This window comes from Pinus tabuliformis, chromosome J, assembly GCF_031772625.1.
Source record: "Pinus tabuliformis cultivar Carrire ecotype Pingquan chromosome J, CPIR1, whole genome shotgun sequence".
Lineage (NCBI taxonomy): Eukaryota > Viridiplantae > Streptophyta > Pinopsida > Pinales > Pinaceae > Pinus > Pinus tabuliformis.
Window position 1 is genome coordinate 390,652,848 of NC_142295.1, and position 27,599 is coordinate 390,680,446.

At 39.5% G+C, this 27,599-nt stretch overlaps 1 protein-coding gene across 1 annotated transcript in view; it reads right to left on the reverse strand.

The window, feature by feature from the left end:
* LOC149227418 (putative protein phosphatase 2C 59) overlaps positions 1–27,599 on the reverse strand; it is a 124,369-nt gene that overhangs the window by 15,719 nt on the left and 81,051 nt on the right. The window lies entirely within an intron of this gene.

Consider the following 27,599-nt stretch of genomic DNA (forward strand, 5'->3'; position numbering starts at 1 on the left):
ATTTTGATGGCATTGATTGATCTCTCGACAGATACAGGAACTATTTTATGGACACATGCACCTTCTTTGCTTGGAGATGATGTTATTCTTGGTTGAGTTGGTGTTTTGGGGGAGGAGATTCACTTCTCCTTATTGGATGATCATGCTTGATTCCTTCATATTGCAAGCCTTTGATTGATGGATCATCCCTTTGTATAATTTCAATGGTTATGAAGCATGCTACTTAATCAAGGTGTTGGAACTTGGCATACTTGTTCATCTATCTAGAGAATGTTGCACTTTGGTGCATGCCCTGAAAGGGTTTGCATAATGATGGTGTGGATGAAACATGAGTTAAGTGGTAGATTGTGTTAGTACCTGAGTTTATGTTTCACATGTTGACTATACCTTAGCATGTTTGACAACCTTAGCATAGTTGACATCAAGTTGTTAGATAATGCTTTCCATACACATTTTCACATGGATCTAATCATTCTAATGGATATGTTTGGTATGGTGGAGCTTGGTTTGATCCCATAAAGGTGTGGAGCTTCGGCACAAACGTTCATGCATTAATTTAATATTTTATGTGTCAACAAAATTGTCCCCTTACCTCATGAGATCTATTAATCCTTTAATCGATCATTACCTTAAACTATAGCAATGATGCATATGTGAAGGCAAATTATTATTTTAATGATGGGCCAAGCCCTTCATCATGATGCACCTTAGACTATTCATTGAAACTAACCACATGCATTGCACACATGTTGAGGTATCATATCGGTATTTGTTATATAAAGACATTGGTTGACTTTTGCATTAGCTTGTCTCACACATTATGGAGGCAATGGTTGATTACATATGACATGGCATTTGTTAAATTTCCTTGAAACCTAGCACCTGGCAGTAAATCTCAAACAAACCCTTACATGATTTATTAATTTATGCACAGGTAAGTTCATAATGAAACATGCACAGAAAAAACACACAGAAATCATCATTACACAATGGACACACAATATACCCCAGAAAACCCACAAAAGGGAAAAACTAGCAAACTTGTTCTATTAAGGACTTGGGCTCCCATACCAGGATAATGGCCCATCTGGGGAAAGATATACATAGTTTGAGCAGCCTCACTACTACTCCCTAAATGCCCCTTGCTCCCTTTCCTCAGGCCCTACTACCCGACCTTCACACTTGAGTGAAATCCCTCCACTCAAACAATTTACAAGATAACTTGACCTCTCCCTCAAGTCTCATTTTATAACTTATTAATGACTAAAAAAACTAACCCTAGATCTCAATGGTTAAGATTAAATCTTTTCATCTCAAGATAAATAGTTCTGTCGTAATCTCTCATTGAGATAACTTAAATCACTTAAGTAATTCAACTTTATAATGAAGTCACTTTTAATCATTAAATACAAAAGGTACCTTAAAAAATCACTTTACCAAGTTTATCATCTAGAGAGGGAATCTTCCACATGCTAATACACCAAGCCATTGTGGAAGTCCTACCGAACTACAAAATCCAACAACATTTTCATTATCATTGTTGACACCTAATCATTGGGATTGGGTGAATATATGTAAAATAGTGTAAATAATAAATAAGGAGAATAGGAATATGAAGAGACATTGGGAAGTGAAGCCCAAGAGTCTCCCCCTCCATGTATATTTCCATGAGCAATCTTAAAGCAAAATACAATTTGCATTGTGGAGTTACCTCCTAGCCTGACATGGTATCAAAGCCAGCTCCATTTTTAGCTTTCCTACCCTTTGTAACTCCCTTCTACCATTTTTGCAGTCTCCCCACTGTGCATTTAGCCAAAGATTAATATTGTCTCCTCCAGAAATTCTCAATCGGCTTGCACTATGTTATTGCCACCTGCGTAATACAGTGCTCTGGCGTGGCTTTTGTGCATTTAAGCATATTGGAGTTAGATTTGCACTCCCTCTACCACGAAGCATCAGTGGTGCCAAGATCGGTCCACAATTCTGCGTTCGGTCCACTGTGCCCTGGTCGCTCTTCTCCACTGCGGTCCCCTCACACCCCTCCGGCATTCCACTGCATCTTACATAGCCCACAATCCACAGTATCACTACGCTCAAATTCCACCCACCACACCTTCATTGAAGGCCACCGTTTACGTAATACGATGCCCCCCATCTGCATGGTGGACTGTGTAACGTTGCACAATATCACAGGGCCAAATCCATCATATAACACAGGTCCCAAGGTCAATGCCTCTGCACAACGGAACTCTGGACCTCCAATACGCTACCCATTGTGGTTCCTCTTACGCACAATTGACTCCACAGTCCATACAATCCCAATTTTTATTTATGCTACATTGTACGTTGCACCATTACGATTGCCTGCAACCCCTCCTCCTTCATACACTGTTTAGATTGTCGTTGTGATTGCCATACACAACACTCCCTCGTTGTGATTGCCATACTTGGCTTCGGCTGTCCCCATACGCATCCCTCCCTCGGCCTCCATATGCAACCTCCTACAAACGTTGCCCCTACCATACTTCCACGTCATATGCACCCTCCCCATATCTCCCCTACCCCACATAATACCCTCCCCACATCCACCTTCCCCAAGTAACCACTCCCACAAGTATTACCTCTATCAAACATATCAGAGTCAATTTTTTTAAATTTTACACCAAAACTGATTTTTTTAATCACTAGGAGTGCAAATTTTATATATTGGCAGCAGAGTATATTTTTACACAGTACACAGTCTTTAAGATGCATTCATTGATCTCTATATTTGGATACTTCTCTCTAGGAAAGAGAACTATCCAGAATGGTCGCAGAAGATAAAACACTCTCATTTTCAATGAGTTGTAGAAAGGAGTTTGTGCAAGAGAAGGAGATAATGAGCCGACAAAGATCGCCATTTGGGAAAACAAGAACAACAAGGCCTATGCCTTGATTGCAGCATCTGTAAATGAAGAGGTGAGTCGCCACATTCCACAATTTTCAAATGCTTTTGAAGCCTTATAGAAGTTGAAAGAACTCTATGACTCACACTCTGAACTTGAATTTGTCCAATTGATGATTAAATTGTTCAGTCTTGAATTGAAAATGATGATCCTTTTGCTTTGGCATCAGAAGTAAGATCTATTATGCATGATTTCCAAACCACTAATGTTCAACCAAACATTCCTCTCATAGCTTTTGTCAAGGCACTATATCCCACTTATTCAAATTATGTCGAGTTATTACAAGCAAGTGGAAACCTCAAGGAGATTTCCTTTGACTCCCTTGTGAAGAAATTTGTTGAGAGAGAGAAGGCTTTTGGGAAGAAGACAGCTCCTCAGTCTTCTGAAGAAGTTGTGTCTCTTACACATAGAGAGAAGAATCATGCTCAAGATTCTTCTAAATGAAGAGGTGGCCGAAGAGGAAGTGGAAGAAGAAATTTCAAAGGCAAGGAGGCAGACACTCTCAAGGAGAAAAGTCTGATCTTCATTGCATACGTTGCAATAGAGATGGACATGATGCATCCACATGGAAATTGCCTTGGGACAGAATTGAGCAGGAAAGAAATGAAACCAATGACAAAGAGAAAGGTAAAGCACCTGAATCCGCTCACTATGTTGTGGCACATTGTAATATTGGAGTAACTGAAGACTTGTTTAATGCTTCACTTGCTTCTTGGAAAAATAATTGGGTGCTTGATTCAGGAGCAACTCACCACATGACCTTCAGAAGAGATTTTTTTTGAAGAATTTACTGACAATGTAGATGGAGCAGTATACTTTACAGACAAATCAAAACTCAAGACATCAGGGCTTGGCACAATCAGGCTCAAATTGCCTAGTCTTCCAGACTTTCTTCTACGTGATGTTTTATATCTCTTAGAGCTGAGGAGAAACTTGTTGTCCTTGGTCCACATTCACCAACAAGGGCACTCCATTCATATGTTTGATGGAAAAGTTGAGGTCAGAAAAGCATCAGATCACTCACTTGTGATGACGGGGATAGAAGAAGAAAGACTTCTAAAGATGCAAGGTACCTCTGCGCGTGCACAAAACTTCTCATACAATTCGCATTATGATGAAGGTACATTTCCATCAAGTCTTTTATGGCATGCTAGATTTGGACACTTGAATTATGACAACCTTCGCTTATTGAAGAAAAATAATGTTACTAGTTTGCCTACAATTCCTAAGAAACTTAAGCAACGTGATGCTTGTATTCTAAAAAAGCATGGCAAACAGTGTTTTCATGATTCACATTCCAGAGCACATAGAAAACTTGAACTCATTCATTCAGATTTATGTGGTCCAAGGCATATTCCTTCTGCAAATGGAAATAAATATATGATGACATTTATTGATGACTACACCATAATGTGTTGGATTTATTTTTTGAAGAACAAATATGATGCTTTTCAAACATTCAAGAACTTTCATACATGGATTGAAAATTATGTACAATCTCATATTGCCTCTATTCGCATTGATAATGGAAAAGAATACACTTCAAATGAATTTGAAAATTATCTTCACCAGCATGGGATCAAACATCAAACAATTGTGTCGTATAATCCCCAACAGAATGGAGTAGCTGAAAGAATGAACAAGACAATCTTAAATATAGTACATTCCATGATGTTTTTCAAGAATGTAAAATTGATGTTTTGGGATGATGCAGTTTTATGTGCTATGTATGTAAAGAATAAATGTCCATCTAATGTTGTTAGAAACAAGACTCCTTATGAAATGTGGTATGGCCACATTCCTTCAGTAGAGCATCTCAAGGTCTTTGGTTCCCCCTGTTATGCCTTAATACCAAAGGAACAAAGAAACAAACTTGGTGCAAGGAGTCGTAAGTGTATCTTCTTGGGGTATTCAAATACCTCCAAAGCATACCATCTCTATGATGAAGTTAATAAGAAGTTTGTTGTATCTAGAGACGTAATCTTTCTTGTATCTTCCAAAGCTGACAATGTTGTTGAGCAGCAGCTTGATTGCTTGGATAAATTCGGAAATGCAAAATCGTTTCAAGAATTTGATAATCAGATTCCACATCTTGAAGGGGGGAGTCCTATACTGGATCAATCTGTGGAATCTTTTTCTGAAGCACTCTCTCCCTCACATGAAGCTTCACCCACTGATGATACTTTGAGTGATGTGATTGACAAAATTGGGAGACTAAATCTTGACTCAACCCCAACTCCGTCAACTGAGCAGCTTGGACAATCTCATAAAGGTCCTCCAAAATGGTTGACAAAGACACTTGAAAGTGTTCGTCCTAATGAGGTTAGAAAGACAGGAACACGAAGTACAACCAGGCAAAATGGAGGTGATGTAGATGATTCTGATTCACTTGTTGATGTGAATGTTTCTTATGATTGTGAACTGAATTTGTCTACAGATTTTGAACCAACTTTCTTCAAATAAGTCGTTTCTCATGATGAATGGAAAGAAGCGATGCAAAAAGAGTATGATGCCTTGATAAAGAATGGCACTTGGAAGTTGGTTGATCCTCCATTGAGAACCAATCCAATTGGATGCAAGTGGGTCTACAAGAACAAGTATAGAGTTGATGGCTCACTTGACAAGCACATAGCTAGGCTTGTGGCAAAAGGTTTTGCACAGAAGGAAGGGGTCGATTATGAAGAGATTTATGCCCCCACAGCAAAATGGGCTACCATCCGGACACTCTTTGCATTGGCAGCTCATAATGGTTGGAAAGTCCATCAAATGGATGTGAAAACTGCTTTCTTGAATGGAGATCTGAAAGAGAATGTATTTATGTCCCAACCAAAGGATTTGTTGTGAAGGGCCAAAAACACAAAGTATGCAAGCTTGTGAAATCTTTGTATGGCCTCAAGCAAGCAACGCGAGCCTGGTATGAAAAGTTAACTCAACATCTTTTGAAACTCAACTTCAAACATTAAGATCTTGATGATGCAACTTTGTTTGTCAAGACAGTTGGCAAAACAGTTGTATATCTTGTGGTGTATGTAGATGATCTTTTGATGACGGGGAACAATGAGAGCTACATTGCATCCATAAAGAAGGAATTGAAGAAAGGTTTTGAAATGACTGACATGGGCTATGTTCACTACAATCTTGGTATTGAAGTAACTCAACATTTGAAGTTTATATCCCTCTCTCAGAAGAAGTACATTGGAGATCTGTTGAACAGGTTTGGCATGGCTGACTGCAATCCTTTGACAACTCCAATGGAACAAAACTTGAAGCTCACATCCATTGAAGGAAAAGATTTTGATAATGCAACAAAGTATAGACAGCGTATAGGAAGTCTCAACTACCTGACTACGACCAAACTGGACATTTCATTTGTTCTTGGAATCCTCTCCAGGTTTATGAAAAAGCCTTGTGAGGGACATTGGTCTGCTACAAAAAGAGTTCTAAAGTACTTGAAGGGAACTCAAGACTTTGCACTCAAGTATACACAGGTGGGTGACTTCAGCTTGATTGGATACTTTGATTCGAACTTCGATGGACATAAAGAAACTGGGGTATCTACTTCAGGTTATGCTATGAGTCTTGGATCAAGAGTTGTCTCCTGGAGGTCACACAAACAATCAGTTCTAGCAGATTCCACAATAGAGGCAGAATATGTGGCAACAACTCAAGCAACATAGGAAATTGTGTGGCTCCGAAAAATTTTGGAATATTTGCAGATGAAACAAGTGCATCCAACTCCACTCGTGATTGACAACACCTCTGCAAAAAAGTTGGCCAAGAACCCAAAGTTCCATGATCGAACAAAGCACATCAATACAAAATATCATCTGATTCAACATCATGATGAGGCCAAGACAATCCATCTACATCATTGTTCCACGAATGAGAAGATTGCAGACATCTTCACCAAAGCGCTTGGACGTGAAAAGTTCGAAAGATTCATAATGATGCTTGGACTCACCAACATCCCTTCAGATTAAGGGGGGGGGAGCAATTTTGACACCTAATCATTGGGATTGGGTGAATATATGTAAAATAGTGTAAATAATAAATAAGGAGAATAGGAATATGAAGAGACATTGGGAGGTGAAGCCCAAGAGTCTCTCCCTCCATGTATATATACATGAGCAATCTTAATGCAAAATACAATTCACATTGTGGAGTTACCTCCTGGCTTGACAATCTTGAAGCCAACTTTTATAATGCAGTAGGACATCATCTTCATGGATGCATTTGTTATAAAGTTGCGTTTATTATATTGAAATAAGCTTACACTTTCATTGACTAGTCATTGGATGCGTCCATCTCCATGTATGGCACACAAGACCATATAGATTTGTTTATCCAATAAAGACGTCTCTTTAGCTATGATGCAAAATGGCTAATGGTGTTGTTCACTTTGTTGTATATGTCACAGAAAGTTGTCTCTTGCTATATCACCAAGTTCAGTTGATCCACATTATCTTGTCTGTTTAATAAAACCACCATCTTCGAGTCATTGCAAGTATTAATGTTATATAAAGACATTGGTTGACTTTTGCATTATCTTGTCTCACACATTATGGAGGCGATGGTTGATTACATATGACATGGCATTTGTTAAATTTCCTTGAAAACTAGCACCTGGCAGTAAATCTCAAACAAACCCTTACATGATTTATTAATTTATGCATAGCTAAGTTCATAATGAAAAATGCACGGCAAAAACACACAGAAATCATCATTGCACAATGGACATACAATATACCCTAGAAAACCCACAAAAGGGAAAAACTAGCAAACTTGTTCTATTAAGAACTAGGGCTCCCATACCAAGATAATGGCCCATTAGGGTAAAGATATACACAGTTGAGCAGCCTCACTGCTACTCCCTCACTGCACCTTGCTCCCTTTCCTCGGGCCCCTACCCGACCTTCACACTTGAGTGAAATCCCTCCACTCAAACAATTTACAAGATGCCTTGACCTCTCCCTCAAGTCTCCTTTTATAACTTATTAATGACTAAAAAAACTAACCCTAGATCTCAATGGTTAAGATTAAATCTTGCCATCTCAAGATCAATAGTTGTTGCTTAATCTCTCATTGAGATAACGTAAATCACTTAAGTGACTCAACTTTATAATGAAGTCTCTTTTAATCATTAAATAAAAAAGGTACTTTATAAAATCACTTTACAAAGTTTATCATCTAGAGAGGCAATCTTCCACATGCTAAGACACCAAGCCATTGTGGAAGTCCTACCGAACTACAAAATCCAAAAACATTTTCATTATCGTGAAGCCAACTTTTATAAAGCAGTAGGACATCATCTTCATGGACACATTTATTATAAAGTTGCATTTATTATATTGAGCTAAGCTTACACTTTCATTGACTAGTCATTGGATACGTCCATCTCCATGTATGGCACACAAGACCATATAGATTTGTTTATCCATTAAAGACGTCTCTTTAGCTATGATGCGACTTGGCTAATGGTGTTGTTCACTTTGTTGTATATGTCACAAAAAGTCGTCTCTTGTTATCTCACCAAGTTTAGTTGATCCACATCATCTTTTCCATTTAATAAAACCACCATCTTTGAGTCATTGCATGTATTAATGTTATATGGAATCATTACATTTAACGATTCAAGTGTATTTCAAGCCAATTGTTGCATGGAGAACTCAAGTGATGAAACATGGCATATTTTTTCTATGAGGTCATCCCCTTGTATCTCTTCACACATATGTTCTTACATGCCATTGTGGAGATGATGGTGGGTTGCGGATTGGTACATGAGCATTTTGGAGAATGTGTGGCACTTTAATAAGGCTACCTTTTATTATATATAACTAAGTTCACATTATATTAACTAGTCATGGAGCCATCATTTCATCACTTCAAGTGGGCCTATACATGTCATTGAAGATTATTAATGAGGTGATTTCCCTTGGAGACCCATTCAGAAACATCTTTATGCACTTAAGATGTCAATGGAGCTTATTGACATTGCCATTCCCATCTCAAGATGTGTATGGCGAACCACGTAATTATTTTATTATAAGAGGTGGTTAGGAGATGGCATTATTTTATTTATTTTCCTAGGAAGAAAAATGGATCTAAACCACTTTGTGTGATAATTGGACAAGTTGTTGAGCAAATAGTGGATCTAGGAAAACAATATTATTTTATTGTAAACAATGATGGAGCTCAACTTTAAATAAGAGTAGTAGCTCTCTATTTGTAAAGAAGGTTGGATTTGGGGAGCTCTCCATTATTGAACCTTTATTGAAAATCTTGAAGGCAATGCAAGCTATGGATTTGTCTTGGGAGACATAATGTATCTTTTGTACTTAATCTGTTGAATACTAAAGTTGAAACCTTTTGCATCATATGTATCAATGAAGGACTATAGAACATATGTCACAAAATTCATCATTAGGAAATAAAAAGAGATTTAATTGTAATCTAGTGTCCCTTTAAATCCACTATGTATTTACTAGAGAATGTCATTATGTATCTTCATTCTTAAGTCAAATTTGCTACATCTTCCATTTTGCATTAGTAAGTGAATAAGTGTAATGAGAGTTACCAAGCAATGTTAATTCAAACTTTCAATCAATGCAAATCTAAAATCCTTAGATGTATGTGTTGATTTTTGTGTAGCATTGGGAGGTATTCCCACCATAGTTTTAAAACTCTGACTCCGACTCCGAACTGACCAAGGGTCGACTCCAACTCGGTATTGACTTGGCCTAGTTGATTTCAATGACTCGATCTTTGCAAAAAATACATTAAATATTTATTTTTTTTATGAAAAAACATAATTTTAAAGATTTTCATTCATGTTTCCAAACTCAAAGCATTAGAATATAGAGAGAAGACAACATATGATCAAAGTATGCTCATGAATATATCTATTATATCAAAATCGCACCCAGTGCATTGTCCAATATATGCAATATATAGAGATCAGAACAAAAACACAACCAAGGAAGCTCTAAATGGACTCTACAACAAAACATCACTAGTCACTGGTCACTACTGCTAGAGAAGCCAACATCATTAGGCTCAGACTCTGAATCAAAGTCAACCGGGGAAGCCCATGGCTCCTCCTCATCAATGTGTCCAACTGCAACTATCGAAGTAGTAGCACTAGCAAGCGCAACAGCGGCAAGCTGAGATAGACGTGTTATGCGCTTGCGTCGTGGATTTGGGGCTAGGCCTGGTACTAGTGGATCTGCATGTAACTAAACATTATGTTCAAGTAATGCCTCCATCTCTAAATCCAAATCAAGACCAATATCCTCATCAAAGTCAAACTCTGTTGGTTGAATCTCCACTACCCAATCTGATGTTGGATCAATATCTTCCAACACAATGGGATCTGTATCTGGTCTTTTGTTCAACAATTGGTTGCATCTTAACCGGAGGTTGCATTGGACGTAGACTAGATCATTTGTCTGTTTTTGTTCCAACGGTTTCTCTTCTTCGTGTGAATCCTCTCAAAGGCAGACCAATTATGCTCACACCAAGAAGCACTACAAGTTTGAATCAAAGTATGGATTGCAAACCTCTGCAATTGAGGACAATGGCTACCAAATGCCTCCCACCATTGTGCTGCCAAAAACATAGTTGTGTAATGTGTTAGCTCGACAAATTATATCCAACTTTCAAATTATAAACAATTTAACAAAATAAGAATTTGAAAATTGAACTTGTTTACTTGCCTCATCTGCTTCCCTTGCAATCCTTGCTAGGTTCTTGCCAAAGGTACCTATGGCTCTACTAAAACAAGTGATTTGCCGGTGTATCTCCAGTTGGTCACTCTCCTTAGGGACCATGCACTCAACGCACTCAATCAATCCATCTCTAACCTCCCCAGTCAAAGCTTCAGCCTCCAAAGCTTTATAATGATACCTTGGGTTCAGAAAAAATTCAATTGCATGTATAGGCGATGGACTTGATTGTTCCATCTTTGATCAATGATTTCCCAAATGGTCCCATACTTAGCCACTCTATCCTTGTGTGTTGCCTTTACTTGCTCCTTTGCTTGATCAATGGCCTCATAAATGAAGCCCATAGCCAATTTTTCCCCATCCACCAACTGCAACACCTTTACTAGTGGCTCAACAACCTTCACAATCTTTGCTTCCTTTTTCCAAAATATTTATTCATTAACTTTCTTTCTCACATCTCTACCATCCTATTTGCGATCACATTGACATTCATTCCACTCATCACCAGAAAACATCCTCTGCAAGTTTCTAGGTTGGGAAAGCATAGATTGCAATGTGAAAATTGAGTTGCAAAACTAGTGATGGCAAGCCTAACAAGATCCTTGCCCCCCGCGTTTTTCCTCATCGGTTCAAAATCCATGAGTGGTTGTAGATATATTTTGTCATGCTTTTTGGCATGTTGTAATCACTCAATCTATTTTACCAATATCCTCAAGCATGAGGTCTATGCAATGTGCAACACATGGGGTCCAAAAGATGGTTTTGTGTTTTTCCTCTAACATTTTACTAGCAAGAACATAGTTAGAGGCATTATCTATGATGATCTGAACAACATTAGCCACCCCCACCTCTTCAACAACCTCATCCAAAAGCTGAAACAACAAGTGTGCATCTTTCACCCTATCAGATGCATCAACTGATTTTAGAAACATGGTTCCCTGTGGGCAAAAGATAAGAAATTTATGATGGTACGGTTCCTTTGATCTGTTCATCCATCTAACATGATGCTTCATCCTGTTTTCGCCCATGAACTTTTGAAATCTTTCAAATATTCACAAATGGACATAACCTCTTTTGCAAAAGAGATCCCCTTAACTCATGCATAGTAGGGCATTTGAAGCCCTTTCCAGCAACAAATATGGCATCAAACATAGGTTCATAATATGGTGAACAAGAAGCATTGAAGGGGATATCAACATCATACCACCATCTAGCTATGTAATCACAGGTAGTTTCTCTCAATTCTTTCTTCCAATGGTCATCTAAAGTAGGTTGCATTTGACCTCTATTAGCTTGAGGACCATGTGCACTATCAGAGAGAGAGGAGGGTGTGACTGTGAAATAACTTTTGATATCACCCTTCTTTTTAATTTTACCCTTACCCTTTTCTTGAATAGACTCCAAAGAGGGAGGAACATAGCGAAAGGGGTTGGATGCATCAATGTAAGGGATAGATGAAGAGCCCTCATAATCAAAATTGGGGTTGGCAGCCATCATGTGTTTTATTCTCCTCTTCCTCCCTATCTCAGCCTCTATTTCTTCTTTCTTAGCTTTTTCTTCCTCAAACTTCTCAAATCTTTCTAGCAACTCCTTCCTAATATTCCCAATTTGTTCTATGGTGCTGCACATGGAACAATTTTGCCTCTAATATCAGCCAAGTGTTCTTTCAGCCTGTGAATTCCCCCTCCACCTCCCTTAATTTTTTTATGACAAAATTGCAATTCATTTGATTATCAATCATCTCCGCATATGCCCAAGCAGCATCTTTCATTCTAGGAGCCATTTTCTAATATTTGGACTTGGAAATGAAAGGACAAAAGTCTGAAAATGAAAAGAAAAAAAAAACAACTCTTCAATGTTCATTTCTTTTAGAACATTTACTCTTTTCAATTTCCATATTTGCAAAAAAAAAAAACAAAAAAAGCAAGGGCGGATTTGAGAAGTGAAAGAAAAAAACCTCTAGGCTCTAGCCTCGATGTTGCTCCAAAATGTTGCTCCAATAATTGCCCAAGAAGCTCCTCAATGCTGCTCCAATGATTGCCCAAGAGGCTCCTCACAGCTACTCCAAAAACCAACTCCAACTCTTCACAAACTCCTCACAAATGCTCACACAAATGCAATTGGATAACTATGAGGAAATGTGAGGGGGTTGGGTAACTTTTATATGCTTGGGAGAGGGTAGATGAAGTGAGAAAAACCTAAAACCAAAAAAAAAACACTTTTGAAGTCTGTCTTTCCCTCCTTTTTCCATCGCAAACTGGCTCGCCTGGTTAAGACGAGCTCGGCCGAGTCGGTGTCCGGCTCAGCCGGTTCGGTAACGAACCAGCCTTCGGACCGGTTTTTGTATCGAGCCGGCTCGGTCGACCAAGACGAGTCTGATTCGGACCGACCTAGTTTTAAAACATCGATTCCCAGATGCCAAAGAGGTCTCCAAGTCAGCCTAAGGAAATTAAAATTAAAGTTTATATTTTGGGGGCACCAAGTTAGCCCAGGAAGACAAGTCGGCCCAACTCATGAAAGGGTGTGTCCCTTGGGTTAATTTAACCCCATTCGACTACTATATAGAGACGATATGACGTCTCATTTTCTCCAACCAACAAAGTGAGCTTCTTCTTCATCTTTTTGAGGTCTCTTGGATAGCGACACGTGTGGAGAAAAAGAGGACGAGTTGACTATTTTGACCAAGTTATTTCTCTCTCTGTTTGACTGGGTTTGACCCGTTTTGATTGAACTGTTTCGGACCGAGTTTAACCAGAGTTTACCGAGTTGCAAAAAGGCCACACGTGTGAAGGAATTTGGCCGCAGTTGACTATTGGAGTTGCAAAGTTAAAATTTGACCACATGTTGACTGCTTGAACAATATTGGCTCCTAAGCATTTTCACTGGTTTCACCAACGTTGACTTGCTAATACTTTGACCAAGTTTTGATTGGTATTTGGATTTGTACTTGGCACGGATCTCTACACAATTTAGATTTCTAAACCTTGTTGAAGAATAATTTCTCCTAAAAGAAAAGTTGTTGGGTTTTTCTCCCAAGGTAAAAATATTGTCTCTATTGTGCATGGTTGTCTTTCTATGATATAAATTGTTTCTGTTGCATTTAGTGTTTATATTTTGTGTATAATTTCTCATTAGGTAGCAATTATCAAATCAAAAATGTGTTTTCTACTACTCACCATGTAGAAAATTCAACATGGTATCAGAACTTTTTTGAAAGAGCGGCCATTAAAGTCAACCTAAGAGACAAGTGTTCAATAGCCTGATTGGTTTTTCGATCTCTTAATGGCACAAAATCTCAAAGTTGAGGACAGGTTAGATGGTGCCATCAACTTTAGATCTTGGAAGAGGATGAGTAGATATTCCTTCAAGATGATAGGATCTTTGTGATGTGATGACTAGATCTCCTTGATGTTCTTCTTCTTGTATTTGGCCTTTATGTATCCTTTTCAATTGAATGATCTTCAAGATGCCTTTCCTTGTCACCTTATCTCTGATACCATGTTGAGAAATCTAGGGCATCTAGATTTGGTGTGATTTCTCTCTACTTTGATAACTGCTTGTGATATTCCTTTCTTCAACTTATAGTACTTATTATTATTAGCTTCTTCTTTCCTTGATTATTATTGTCTTCTAAACATCAAACAGCTACCAAATAAATGAAGATCAATAGAACATAGTAGACACCAGATATAGGCTACTAGCCAGGGCCAAAAACTCTCCTAGAGAGGAAAACCCACAAGTAATTCTTCTCTTTTTATAGAATCTTCAAATGATGAATTCCAAGACCGTTTGGACCCCAGACTGAGACCCCTCCAAGACCAAGTCAACCTTCCTTCTTGATGAGCTTTCCTTACACAACTTCCAGCAACAAATTTTGACCTTCAACAACTTCAACCCCCCGCAACAATTTCGGCCTCCACTGCAGGTCTATAATTTTTAGCTCCTTGTGCAGTAGCTGCAACTTCGTACATGTGAGAGATGGGCTAGTTTTGACCACCTTTCTTCTTTACTTGGATTGCTTCTTTTGTAGACAAATGGATGATGTGTCTTGCTCTTTGATAATAAATTTTGGCCTTCTTTGGAGATCTGAAATTTCATCCTTGAAGCTGCAAAAATCCTAGTTTCCCTTTCGCATGTGTGAGAGAGATTGACCCAAAAACTTCGATTTTTGTTGTCTTCCAGTCTTTGACTTGTTCTTCACTCTTCTTTCTTTGTTATTCTCCTTATGATCTAACTTGCTTGGATGATCCTTTAAATGAGGTCGAGTTCTTATAAATAGGCTTCTTAAGAGGTAAAATTACCCTTCATGAGGCCGACTTGACCTTGGAGGGACATTTGACACAATATTGAGTTAAATGAATTATTTTGACTTGATACAAGATGCCCAATGAGGTCTATTACATATCACAATGACTCTTTTGACTTTTAGACTCTATGACAAAACCCTAGAAGCACACAATGGGTGCTCGACCTAATAACAAATTGACATTCAGCATGAAACGTCATGCTTTACAAAATGACAATAATAATTTTCTCTCTTTTACATCAAATACATGAAATCAATAGTACATAGGATATTATGAAGACCAAACCTAGTTACACATTTCAACAAGGGGTCTTAAAACCCTCAGGGCCTCGGGATTAAAGGAAACAAAGATAAAATGATCCAATCAATAATGATCCAAATGAATCTAGCCCTCTTGTATTTATAGATTTCTTTGAAGTGATCTTTCTCCTTAGTTGATTGAGTGAGGTTCAGTCAAAACCCCAACTTTGGGTTTCTTTGTGCAACTACCTGAAAACTTGCCCTTCGATGCCCAAACGTTGTGTATTTTGGGGTTTTCCCCTTTATCAAGGACTATACCCTATCGGGATAGATAGGCTACTTCGTCACTTGGGAAATTAATTTCTCGTGAACATTACAGAAGAAGTCAAAGGAATTTTTCCTTTAGAAGCTATTACCAATAGTAATGATGTTTGGTTTGTGGCCAAGGTATATGACAGGTTTCCGAGACTCTCTCACAGATTTTTCAGAGAGGAAGTTCACAATTCCCTACAATCCTCAGATCAAGAGAAAAGTATTTTCAATCATATTTTTCTCCCTTGATTATTTTGTTTGGTCAGCCTCTTGTCTTTGTATTTTGCATGGTTATGATTTTTTCTTCCATGGTCTCCTGAATGAGATTTGGGGAAAGGAAGAACAAGTCCATGGTAGAGGATTCCAAGCGATGATTCATGCATCAAATGGTAGCATACACGCGAGTTTTGTGGCATGAGGGTTCTCCCAAAAAGAGGGAGTGAACTATGAGGAAATTTTTGCACTACTCACTAGATGGTCAGGTTCTTGTATGGCCTAAAGGGGTCGAGCCTAGACTCGGCAAGAGTGATTGATGTTCAAGAGGGAGGATTGTACATATTGTTAGGACATCCAAGATTGTGCCAGATGAACAGAAGAGCTTCCAATTCCAAGGAAGCAGGCGGTCAGGCAGAATGGAAGGATCAGCCTTCCAAGAGGATGTCATGGGATTGAGACTGTCAAAATAGATGCTCAGAGGCAAGAAGTCTCTAAGAGCATAATGCCTTCTATGAGGGGACCATCACAGACAGTTGGATATGCTTTAGTGACAGAGGAAGCAGCAGTGGCAAAGGGAGTAGCCATGATTGCCACAGGAGGATATGTTTCAGTGTCAAAGGGAGAGCACCCAGTCAAGGTGACCACGAAGCAGATGTGGTGATGGATCCAGTGAAGGAGCTAGTCAGTTTATGGTTGAGCCAAAGTATGCAACAAAGCATGTGTTGAGGCACCTACATGGTGCAATTCGATATAGTTTGAGATATGTGTTTGAAATATGTCTCAGGTGGTGAAGTGAGGTTGCAGGGATACACTGATTCAGATTGGGTCGGGAGTGCATAAGACGGAAAAAACACCTTGGGGTGTTGCTTCGGCTTAAGATAGGCTATGATATCCTTGTTTAGCAGAATGTAGCCTTATGTTGCACTCAGTACAACAGAGGCAGATTATATCGCAACCAGTGTCGCAAGTCGTGAAGCAATGTGACTTTGAAAGAGGATATGTTAAAATTGGCAACTAGGGCCAAATTCCACCTTAGAACAGCTCATATGGTGGAGATGATTATTGCATTGGATTCCTCTTTTCTAGAGGTCCAATTTTGATATAAAGATCATCTCATTTTGACAAGCAGAAGTGGAATTTTGAATTTATTCTATCTCGTGCACAAATTGTCAAGGTCAGTCGCAGTCAAACGTAGGCTCGAGAAGCCCAATGGATGTGTCTCCTCATCCTCAACGAATTGTATAAATAGGAGTGACCTCTCTCCTCATTTGGACATCACTCATCACATCATTCAGCTCTCTCTCTTCTCTTGATTGGTTCGTACAGCGTGGGAAGCCTCTCTCTCTTCTTCACACGTGTGGCAGAAGGCCGAAAATTTCAAGGTTAAGTGCAGGCCAAATTTCATAGAAACAGACCAGCGTTGACCAGGGCTCATTTGACCTTCTTTGACTTTGGTTTTCAAAGCAAAATTTCAATTTTCCTAGGCCGAGTTATTGGGCACAGAAACCAAGATGTTTTGGGCAGTTTGACCAAAGTTGACTTCTGCATTGACTTCACATTTGACCGCAAAAAATTACAATTGTATTTCTCTCTCCTTTAACCGAGTTGTTTGGCGCTGACTTTGGCCACCTATTCAGGCCGAGTTTGACTTGGGTTGACCACGCTGCATTTAGGACGTGTCGCTGCCATTTTGACCAGCATTGACTTGCTAGTTAGGGTTGAAGTTTGACTACAGTTGACCGCAGATTTGTCAGGGCTGTTTTGGGCAAGTAAATTTGATATGTACTCTCTCTCTCTCTTGAACTATTGAATAATAATAAGAAGGTTTGATCAAAGGGTTTTCCCCACATTGGGGTTTTTCCCTGGCATCAACCAAATCTTTTGTCCTCTTGTCTTGGCTTGTCTTCTACACATGATTTTATGTTATATCTGCATTTACTGTCAATGTGATTAAATTAATGTGATTGCTACTAGAAATAATTGGAAATTGTCATTGGGTTGATAAGCAACATTAAGGTAAATTGTGCTAAAGCATAGAACATACCATTGTTATCTAAAATTAACCTAGTATCGGAGCTCAAGTGAAGACAAAGCCCAAGAAAGAGTGAAGAAAAGCAATCACTAAGGGAAGTTGTTGGACAAGAACTTGGAACTAGTCCCAATGACGACTACATCTTACTTCAAATCTGAGGACAAGCTTAAGGACAAATCCGACTATCATGCACGGAAGATGTCTCCAGATTTGACTTTGGAAGAAAATGATGCCATGGATTATGTCAAAGGCAGAGTAGTGGAGCCTCCTTCAAATGCATTCGCAGCTGCACAAACAAAGTACAAGAAAGGTGAGGTTAAAGTTAAGAAAATCATTGTTGATTCTATTTCTGATTTGGAAACATCTAAGGAGATGTATGACAAGTTGGTTGGGATGTTCAAAGTAAATAATGCAAATCATGTTCTCTTTCTCAAGAACAAGTTGAAAGACATCAAGATGGATAGAAGAGAATCCATTCAATCCTACTTCATGAGGTACCAAAATCAAGAATGATCTCCTATCTATTGGAGAAGTCATTGGTGACAGGGAGCTCACTCTTACTGCACTTGGAGACCTTACAAGAGAATGGGATGTGTTTAACACTACCATCCTCAATAATAAAAAATTTCAAGATTTGATGAATTATTGGCTAGATGCACTCAAGAAGAAATAAGGATGATGGAAAGAGACAAGCCCTCAAATGGAAGCAATCCTATCGCCTTCCCCGCTCATTCTAAAACGAAGAACAATGTTGTTCCAAGAAGACAAGGTCAAGGGTTCAAGTCGAGATTCAAAGAAGGAAGAAATGGAAGATACTTCAATTGCAACAAGTTTGGACATTTTGCTAGAGAGTGTCCTCACAAAAAGGATAATCCAAGAGATGATGACAACCATAACAACAACTACAAAGGCAATGGCAATCAAAGGAACAACAGGTTCAATAACAAAGGAAAGAGGAATGCTCCCACTACTCGAAATGGAAATGGTCGTCCTCCCAAAAAGTCAAGAAACTCCAAGTATGCAGTTAATGTTGTAGAAAAGAAAAAAGAATTTTCTCTTATTTCTGCGCTCACCACCGCCTCTACTCCGGACACATTGGATCATAGGTTGATTAATAGTGGTGCCTCAAGGCACTTCACTTGGTACAAAGAGGCTCTCTCGAACTTGATTGAAAAGAAGACAAATATGGAGATTATATTTGGGGATAATGCCACTTATCCCATGAAAGGAATTGGGACTGTTACTCTTCACTTAAATCAAGGACATACCCTTCGTTTACAAGAAGTGTTGTATGTACCTGATCTGGAAAAAAAACCTGGGATCTATTTCTGCGATGGAAGATAAAGGTTTCAAGGTGACATTCATTGATGGGAAGGTTCGTGTTTGGCAAAGGAACCCAAGAGATGCATTCACTCTTGGATTCAGGGTTGAAGGTCTCTATCAGGTTGGAGGAAGTCTGTTGGGAGCAATGACTTGTGATACTTCTCTTCAATCCAAATTATGGCATCGAAGATTTGCTCACCTTCATTACAAAGCCTTACCTGATGTAAGGAAGATGGTCACAGGTATGCCCGAATTCAACTTAAATCATGAAGGGATGTGTCAGGGTTATGCATCTGGAAAACATACATGGGGACCATTCCCCTCAAGTAAAAGTCAAACTACCAATATTCTTCAATTGGTCCATTCTGATCTATCAGGTATGTTGCCTTTGACAACTTTAGGTGGATATTTGTACTATGCAATTTTTGTGGATGACTTCTCTCGCAAAACATGGATCTATTTCTTGAAGAAGAAGGACAAAGTGTTCAAATGGTTCTGCTCTTTTAAAGCCTTGGCTGAGAATCAAACAAGGAAGAAGATCAAAATATTTAGGATCGATAATGGGACCGAATATGAGTCAAATGAATTCATTGACTATTGTAGAGAAGTTGGGATTAAGTGGGAGACCACTACTACATATACTCCTGAGAAAAATGGAGTTGTCGAAAGGAAGAAACGAACTATCATAGAAGCCACTCGCGCCATGCTTCATGACCAAGGCCTACCGAAGTTCTTATGGGGAGAAGTTGCCAACACCGCTATGTATGTTCAAAATAGATGCCCACATCAAGCATTGGACTTCAAGACACCCGAAGAAGTTTTCACTGATATGAAACCTGATGTTTCTCATTTTAGAATTTTTGGTTGTCCCGTATATTTTCATGTGTCGAAAGATTAAAGAAACAAGCTAGATGCATCTGGGAAGAAAGGAATGTTTGTGGGCTACAGTGAAACTTTGAAGGCATATAGAATCTATGCGCCTGGTCAAAGGGAAGTGGAAATAAGTCATGATGTCCCTTTCGATGAAGATTTTTCCCTTAGAAAAGTTTGAGATCTTCCTATCCCTAGGAAGGACAATAATGATGATGATGCAGGAAAGCAGGATGAACCTTTGTTTGATGACCCGATGCTCGATGTGGAAGATCTGATGGATCCCATTGATCCACCTCCTAGCGAGCCCTCTACTTCAAGAAAAAGACCATTGTGGCTCAAAGATACTCTTGAAGATGCTGAGAAACATATTGCACCGAGGGGGACATTTCGTGAAAGCAAGAAGCCGAATAGGTACCAATGGTACTTAGCTTCCATGAGTACCATTGTACAATCTGAGCCATGTACATTCGAAGAAGCCATGAAACACCAAGTTTGGAAGGATGCGATGAACAAGGAATATGAATCAATCATGAAGAATGATGTCTGGGATGTGGTTCCTAGACCCAAAGACAAGCTAGTGGTCACTTCAAAATGGCTCTACAAGATCAAACATGGAGCTGATGGGAGTGCTGAAAAGTTCAAGGCCAGATTCGTTGCTCAAGGCTTCTCTCAAAAGGTAGGAGTACACTATGATGAGATATTTGCACCAGTTGCCCGACATACCACCATCTGTTCAATCATAGCCCTTGCTACCTCGCAAGGATGGAGCCTACACCAAATGGATGTCAAAACTGGCTTATTGCATGGCTCGCTTAAAGAGGAAGTCTATGTAGAACAACACGGGGGGTTCGATGTTCAAGATCGTAAGACACATGTATGCAGGTTGAAGAAAGCCCTCTATCGATTGAAGCAAGCCCCTAGGGCTTGGTATGAGAGGATTGAGAGCTATCTTATGAAGCTAGGATTTACAGGGAGCGTTGTTGACCGAACCTATACTTCAAGGTTGAAAAGGACAGGCCTCTCATTCTGGTCCTTTATGTGGATGATCTCTTTCTAGCAAGTGATGACCCTCTCATTCATCAATGCAAGAGGGAGTTGGCTTCTGAATTCGAGATGAAGGACCTAACACTGATGCACTACTTCCTAAGACTGGAGGCCTGGCAAAAGCTAGGTGAGATTTTCCTTTCTCAAGGTAAATACATTGTGGAGCTACTTGAGAGATGTGGGATGGTGGATTGCAAGTCTGTATCTACTCTGATGGAACTCAACTTCAAGAAGCTATGTGGAAGTGTTGTTGGGCCCAGATTAGCTAACCCTTCCGAGTATCGTCAACTTGTGGGGGCCCTAATGTTCTTGGTCAACTCCTGTCCTAACATATGCTTTGTTGTGAACACGTTGAGTCAATTTATGGTTGAGCGTCATCACATTCATTGGATTACTACTAAGAATCTCTTGAGATATCTCCAGGGCACAATCCACTATGGACTGAGATACATTGTCGGAAACTTGATGCTACATGGATATTCAGATGCTCACTGGGTTGGCAATGTGGTGGATCATGAGAGCACGTCTGAGTGTTGCTTCTCTTTGGGGTTTGCTTCAATATCTTGGATGAGCAAGAAGCAAAAATCGATTACTTTAAGCACCACCGAGGCCGAATACATTGTTGCGAGTATGACCTGTTGTGAAGTTGTTTGGTTGAGGAAGCTCTTCAGTGAGCTATTTGAGCATGTGCTAGATACCACCGTGATCTTCTGTGACAACTAGAGTGGGATTCGCCTTTCAGAGAATCTGTGTTCCACGATCGCTCCAAGCACATTGATATCAGGTACCACTTTATCCGGGATATGGTACAACAGGGAGCAATAAGGCTCCAACACATCAGGACGGATGAGCAGGTCGCAGACATTCTCATGAAGCCTTAAGGGAAGGTCAAATTCTTAACCTTCCGAGAGAGGCTTGGAGTCGTGGAAAGAACCTCCTATGAGGGTCCCATTTGAGTTGGACACTGACCTATGGCAACTCCTAGGGGCTTGGGGTACTTCTAGGTGCTATGGGCGACCATAGCGTGAGTGGTTCACCTTCCCCTGGTGGTGCACTAGATACAGGGTGAGTGGTTCACCTTCCGCTGTGATAGCCCATGATGGTTGACATGTGTGTAGGGTGAGTGGTTCACCTTCCCCTACGATTGACATATGCATAGGATGAGTGGTTCACCTTCTCCTATGGAATATGAGCAAGATGAGTGGTTCACCTTCTCTTGTTGATGCCCCAGCACACATCCTACCCATGGAGTCTAGGACTCATGGGAAGTACCTCTCATCTGGCCAATGAGTTGGGAAAAGATGGTTAGATACCATAGCACTATTGATGGATGCATCGTAAACTGTTGTACTCCCTATGACTAGGATGCATGGTGTTCAACAACTTGATATGGGATCAAGGACTCACTTTTGTCAATGGAGAGTGGTAAGGTCTTGTGACTCACTCTCGATCACTTCTTCATTATTACTTCATGGTTCATCAGTGCAAAGCATAGCAGTGATGACAGAGATGGTACATGATGACAGGATGGCATGATGATGACAGATGGATTGGCAGGTGGAATTATCCCTCGTTGAGAGGGAGTGTTAAAATTGGCAACTAGGGCCAAATTCCACCTTAGGACAGCTCATATGATGGAGATAATTATTGCATTGGATTCCTCTTTTCGAGCGGTCCAAATTTAATCTAAAGATCATCTCATTCTAGCAAGCAGAAGTGGAATTTTGAATTTATTCTCTCTCGTGCACAAATTGTGCAGGTCGACCTCAGTGAAATGTAGGCTCAAGAAGCCCAATGGATGTGTCTCCTCATCCTCAACGAATTGTATAAATAAAAGTGACCTCTCTCATTTGGACATCATTCGTCACATAATTCATCTCTCTCTCCTCTTGATTGGTTCGTACAACTTAGGCAGCCTCTCTCTCTTCTTTGCACGTTTAGCAAGAGGCCGAAAATTTCAAGGTTAAGTGCAGGTCGAATTTCAAAGAAATAGACCAGCATTGACCATGGTGCATTTGACCTTCTTTGACTTCGATTTTCAAGGCAGAATTTCGATTTTCCTAGGACGAGTTGCTGGGCACAAAAACCGAGATGTTTTGGCCAGTTTGACCAATGTTGAACTCTGCATTGACTTAAGATTTGACCGCAAAAAATTACCACAGTGTTTCTCTCTCCTTTGACCGAGTTTGACCGAGCTGCATTTAGAACATGTTGTTGCCATTTTCACTAGCATTTACTTGCTGGTTAGGCTTAAAGTTTAACTACAGATTTGTCAGGGTTGTTTTGGGCAAGTAAATTTGATATTTGTATTCTCTCTCTGTTGAACTATTGAATAATAACAAGAAGATTTGATCAAAGGGTTTTCCCCACATTGGGGTTTTTATGTTCTATCTACATTTACTGTCAATGTGATTGCTACTGGAAATAATTGGAAAATGTCATTGGGCTAATAAGCAACATCGAATTAAATTGTGCTAAAGCATAGAACATACCATTGTTATCTAAAATTGATTGGCAGAATAGAAGGAGAAACCTTCCAAGAGGATGTCATGGGATTGAGATTGTCAGAATAGATGCTCAGAGGCAGGAAGTCTCTAGGATTAGAATGCCTTCTATGAGGGGGCCATCCCAGATAGTTGGATATGCTTCAGTGATAGAGGGAGCAGTAGTGGCAAAGGGAGTAGCCATGATTTCCACAGGATAATATGTTCCAGTGTCAAAGGGAGCACCCAGTTAAGGTGACCAAGAAGCAGCTCTAGTGATGGATCCGGTGAAGGAAGCTAGCCAGTTTATGGTTGAGCCAAATCATGCAACAAAGCATGTGTTGAGGCACCTGCATGGTGTAGTTGGATACAGTTTGATTTATTTCTCAGTTGGTGAACTGAGGTCGCAGGGATATACTAATTCAGATTGGGTCGGGAGTCAATAGGACAAGAAAGACACCTTGGGGTGTTGCTTTAGCTTAGGATCGGTTATGATATCCTTGTCTAGCAAAAAGCAGACTTATGTCGCCCTCAGTACAACAAAGGCAGAGTATATTGCAATTAGTGTCGCAAATCATGAAGCAATGTGACTTCGAAGGCTTCTTGCATGACTATTTGATCAAGTAACTTCATCTGAGACATGGTGTAGAGGGAAGCAATGAAGCTCCGATACATATCCATAGACGAGCAAATTGAGGACATTCTCACCAAGCTTCTGTTTAGAACGGGGTATGTATACTTCATGGGCAAGCTTGGCATGATGTAGAATGTCTCCCTCGTTGAGTGGGAGTGCTGATGTCTTTGCAGGATTGAGCAAACCATCTCCTAAGAAGTCAGACAGACTTGATTGGATCTTGATAATTTGACCAAGGGTGATGGATATATTCACTTGAGAAGGCATAAAGGACTTTGGTTAGGTCATGCTAATTTGACTAGGTGTGAATGGCTTGGGGCAACTGTAGGATTGGACATATCTTCACTTGAGAAGCCAGAAGGACTTGGCTAGGACATGCTAATTTGACCAAAGGAGATGGATGAAATTCACCTGAGAAGCCATAAAGGAATTTGGCTGGGCCATGCTACCTTGGCCAAGGATGAATGGTCCAAGAGCAGATCCTCCCCTAAGAAGCAAATAAGGACCTTGGTTGGGTCATGCTGACTTGACCAGAGGAGATTGACACATCTACCTGAGGAGCCATAAAGGATTCTGGTCGAGCCATGCTGATTTGGCAAGGTATGAATGGCCCGAGATATTCACATTGCCTACTCCTGGATGGAGTGATCTATAGATGTGCGTGTAAGGAGTCACAACGTTAATTTTTAATGTACTTTGGACAAGTGGTTTCCCATGGGTTAGTCTATACCTAGGGAAAAGTGTCCAAAATAATTATTTTCCTAAGTGTGACTTTATAAAGTGAAAGTGACTTTATAAGTGGTAAAGTCAATGTTAAATTATAAAGTGAAAAGTGACTGTAGACATAATGTACAATGTGGGTAATTTATTTAATGGGTGAGTTAAAAAATAAAAAGTGAGAATTAAATGCACATTTATTCTCATCCCTTGATCTAAATGAATCTGAGCCATTAGATCTTAGGGTTGCCCAAAAGTCATTTAAGGAAACAAAAGGGGGGAAAGAAAAGAGAGACTGCATTCATTCTTCATGAGCATATTGGAGAAAGGAGTTTGAGAGCTGGAGAAAGTTCTGAAGGAGAAATTTGTTGCAACAAGCTGAAGGAGTGATTTCTAGGCAAAGCTAGGCACGGAAATCAAGGCATAGAAGACAGCATAAAGTACAGTACGAACACAATTAATGTTGTGAGTTGCACACCATTCGAGAAAAGTTTTTGTGAACAAAAAAATAATTGAAAATCTGTACAGTTTGTACAATTGTACGGAAATTTGTACAATACAGTCCGTACAATACATATTTTCATCTTCAAGTGGGCATGGAAATCGAGGCAAAGTGGGCATGGTTTTCAAGGAGTTTGGGCTAAAGAGATAAGTTGTATTTTGCTATTTTGTTTTGTCTGTAAATGTGTTTTTCCTGAACTTGAAAAATAAATAAATTTGAAGAGCTCTCTAACAAGTTTTCCTTGCAGAAGAGCTCTCTAACAAGTTTTCCTTGGAGAAAATTGAAGGGGTTTTCCCTAGGTCTAAGTTGACCAAAAATCTGTGTGTAATTTTATGTGTGTTGCTGCTATGTTTATTTTCATATTTATTTTCAGCATGCATTGACAGTCCCATGTGTTTTAATCTGAAAATTTCATTTCCAGAATTCTATGTGTTGAATATATGTTTATGGGAAAGGGCATTTAACTAAATGGGAGTGATAAGGTGAAATTAAAACCAGGTTGGGATTGCGGGAAACCTTTTAGTCATCAAATTTCAACACACAGTGCCTACTCCAGCATGGAGTGACCTATAAATGTGCATGTGAGGAGCCATATTGCCTACTCCAAGATGGAGTGATCTATAGACATGCATCAACATAGCAAGCTCATGAACTTTTCTTATGGAGGATAAATTTCAGCTAAGGGGAAATATATTGCAACTAAGGAGAATACCTCTCTCACTAAGAGGGAGTGTTGATTTTTGTGTAGCATCAAGAGATATTCCCGCATGCCAAAGAGGTCTCCAAGTCGGCCCAAGGAAAATAAAATAAAATAGAAAAACAACAACAAAAAAACTATTTTTTGAGGGCACCAAATCGGCCTAAGGAAATTAAGATAAAAAAATATTCTTTTAGGGCACCAAGTTTGCCCAACGCATGAAAGGATGTGTCCCTTGGGTTAATTTACCCCCATTCGACTAGTATATATAGATGATGTGACATCTCATTTTCTCCAACCAACAAAGTGAATTTCTTCTTCATCTTTTTGAGGTCTCTTGGACCACCGCACATGTGGAGAAAAGGAGGACAAGTTCATTGTTTTGATCGAGTTGTTTCTCTCTCTGTTTGACCAAGTTTGACCCGAGTTGACTGAACTATTTTGGGCAAAGTTGACCGAGCTACAAGAGGGTGGCACGTGTGCAAGAATTCGACTGCAGTGGACCACAAGAGCTGCAGGGCTAGAATTTGACTACAAGTTGATTGTTTGACCAATGTTGACTCTAAGCATTTTGGCTGGTTTGACCAAGTTTTGACTAGTATTTGGATTTGTACTTGGCACAAATTTCCAGACAAATTAGATTTGTAAACCTTGTTGAAGAATAATTTCTCCTAAAAGAAAAGTTGTTGGCTTTTTCTCCCAAGGTCGGCTCTCCCACGGTAAAAATATTGTCTCTATTATGCATGGTTGTCTTTTTATGATCCTTACTGTTTCCACCAGGTTTACTATTGATATTTTCTATGTATAATTGCTCAATAATATCAGTGGCATGAGATAAATTGATTGAAGATCATTAGGTAGTGATTACCAAATCAAAAAATTGTTTGACACCGCTCACCTTGTAGAAAACTCAACAATATGTGGAGTTATACTTGGATGCCCCCATATGTACATGACAGATGTATTCGCATGAGGGGCAAACCAATACACTTGGTCAAGGATGCACAAACATTAGTCATTCATGCTCATAGAGAAAAATCAAAGTTCTCACTAATTCCTACACACCAAGCTTAAAGGTTGATAACCACAAACAAGAAGTTTGTGTTGTTCTTGAGGGAGAATCAATAGAAGAATGAAAAATAGAGATTGAAGCATCCTTGCAAGGTTGGGATTGGCCACAAAAGTAATGATTAGAACACTAAAGAAGTGTTTCAAAAACCCAACGAAGTGCCACCAATAACAAAGGTTAAAAACAATTTAGTTGTTATCAGAATCTCCATGGCCTACCATTAGATTGTGCAAAGAATCTATTTTGGAAGCAAATGAAGACAAAAGATTGTTGTAGCAATTATTGGAGTAAGGAGTCATGATCAAGCACTTCACTAGCTACAAGAGTATGGAGTCATATGGTCAAGCACTTCACTAGTTATTAAAGTAAGGAGTCATACGGTCAAGCACTTCAACTTGTGTGTTACCAATTATTATTGTGCCTAAGAATGATGAAATTTGGAGGTTTTGTATGGGTTATTGAGCTCTTAATGAGATCACCCTCAA